Source organism: Ovis canadensis, chromosome 1, assembly GCF_042477335.2.
Source record: "Ovis canadensis isolate MfBH-ARS-UI-01 breed Bighorn chromosome 1, ARS-UI_OviCan_v2, whole genome shotgun sequence".
NCBI lineage: Eukaryota > Metazoa > Chordata > Mammalia > Artiodactyla > Bovidae > Ovis > Ovis canadensis.
Genome location: NC_091245.1, coordinates 134367353 through 134369605, shown reverse-complemented (window position 1 = coordinate 134369605; position 2253 = coordinate 134367353). Strand labels below are relative to the sequence as shown.

Below are 2253 nucleotides of genomic sequence, written 5' to 3'. Positions count from 1 at the left end.
CATGTATCAACAGTTGGGCTTAAAGAAAAGATGCCACCTGGTGTCTCTAGTTTGTTTTTTTAATTTTTTGGCAGTCAGGCAGAGGCCTTTATTGGCTGATACACATCTACCTGCTGTGGCAGTCACAGGCAGTTGTGGGAGCAGGTGGCCCCCTCTTCCAGGCCCCCAGAAGGAACTGAGGGTTCAGTGGTCAGAACTGACACAGGAGCCCTGAACACCTAGTCATATCAGGTAGCTTGACCTCAGGGTCAGGAACCCAGCACCAGAAAACAAGGAGAGGAGGGGTGCAGGTGGGCTCCCCAGGTTTGGCTGGGGAGCGGGGAGGCTGAGACTGCCTGCCCTCATCATCTCCGGAAGTGTGGAGGGCCAGGCAGTTGATGAGACGACAGAAGCTCCAAACCTGCCATCCCTGCCGCAGACCTGCGTCACCCCACTTCACAGAGGGCAACTGAGGCCCAGAGTCCTGAGCCCTCTCACCTGGGCCACACTTCCCTCTCAGGCCCCAGTCCCTGCTCAACCTCATGGAAGGCGGACATGCACGGGGTACCAGGACCAAGACCCCTACCCAAAGGCCCAGGTGGCACAAGGGACCCTGAGGATATTAATAAATATGGACCAGCAGGCCCCAGAGACAGTCGACCCAGTCCAGGCTGGGAAGGGAAGCCTGGCCTGGCCCTCCCCATGGGGCCACCGCCACCCTGTTTGTCTTGTCTCGGCTCTTGGGGGCCAGGATCTAGGAGCTGGCAGTGTGTCCTCCCCTTTTGCCCTTCAGGAGGCTGGAGGTGCCCCTGGGGGTGGCAAGGCTTGTCCCTGACCCCTCTGGTTCCAGTGAGCTCTTCTCACCAAAGTCTCCTTTGCAGCCAGGTTCTCCCCACTGCCCCTATAGAGACTGTGGGTCCGGGCTCCCGTTGCAGTTCTCTGGCTCTTCTCTCCAGGGTGGCCTGAGATTTCTTTAGGTACAGTGGGGCCTGGGGGGGGGGGGGTCCCTTATGTCCAGGACTCCCAGGAATGCCCATGGGGCCAGGAAGTCCAGGAGGACCCATGAAACCTGGGGAGGGGCCTGGGGACCCAGCCAGTCCAGGGGGCCAGTGGCTGCTGGTCTCAGTGAAAGTGTTGGACAGAAACAGGTCTTCAGGCTGGGAGATCCGGTTGTAGGGTGGTCCAACAGGGGCTGGGGGTGGGGCAGGGAGGCCAGGGGGGCCAAGAGGGCCTGGGGGCACTGGAGGTCCCCTCTCTCTGTTGTACCCGCAGCTCTGGCCTGACCAGAGCTCCCTGGGGGGCCCTGCAAACCTGGTGGACCTTTCATCCCCACTGGGCCCCCACTGCCGGGGTCTCCTGTGGGGCCAGTGGGCCAAGGAAGACCCTGGGCACCAACTCCATCATCTCAAGGGAACAGAGGACGCCTCTGGTTTTCTCTGGCTCCTGGCAGCCCTCGAAGGCCTCCATCTCCAGAGCTGCCCTGGGCAACTGGGGAGCCCCAAGGTGGGGCAGGTTCCTCAGGGGGGCAGCTGGGGTCGGGGCCCTGCCCACTCCGTGACAGTCAGCCGTGCCACCTTGGCCTCCAGCACCTTCAACTGCTCAGTCAATTCGACACTTTGCTGCAGTTGAGAAAACCAGAGAAGCCTGTGGGCCCCAAGGGCTAACCGCCAGGTGGCGCTGCCCGACCACCCGGGCGCAAACGAAACCAGAAGAGCCTTCAACTTCCTTGCAGCTCGCCAGCCAGGGCCTGGAGGCCACATATTCACTGGAAGGCGGTCATCTTCTTGTACATCACCTTGTAGTGGGTCTTACCCCCGTTCTGTAGCTGTCACTCAGTCGTGTCCAACTCCCGCGACCCCGTGGACTGTAGCCCACCAGGCTCCTCTGTCCATGGGATTCTCAAGGCAAGAATACTGGAGTGGGTTGCCATTTCCTTCTCCAGGGGATGGATCTTCCGACCCAGGGATCAAACCCGGGTCTGCTGCATCACAAGCAGACTCTTTACTAACTGAGCCACTGGGGAAGCCCCTGTAGCTGTTCCCAGAGCAGCTCATTGGCCAGGGGCAATTCTGCAGCACCCTCTGCAGGTAGGTGCCATTCTGCACGTGGCACGAGAGGGTGCTGGTCACCACATAGGAGCACCAGTTAGTTCCCCCTGCCCCCAATGCTCCAAGCGGCGCTGCCTCACAGGTGGCCAGAGCCCTCAGCAAAGCAGCACCCAGGCCTGCGGGGTGCCCCTGCTGCTCCCGGAGCCCTCCCGCGCGGGCCCCTCAC

The 2253-nt window shown here is 61.4% G+C and overlaps 1 pseudogene; it reads right to left on the bottom strand.

Annotated features, from left to right (window-relative positions):
* Positions 1 to 601: 601 nt before the first annotated feature.
* Positions 602 to 1739, bottom strand: LOC138439699 (EMI domain-containing protein 1 pseudogene; annotated as a pseudogene).
* Between the last annotated feature and the right edge of the window lie 514 nt (positions 1740 to 2253).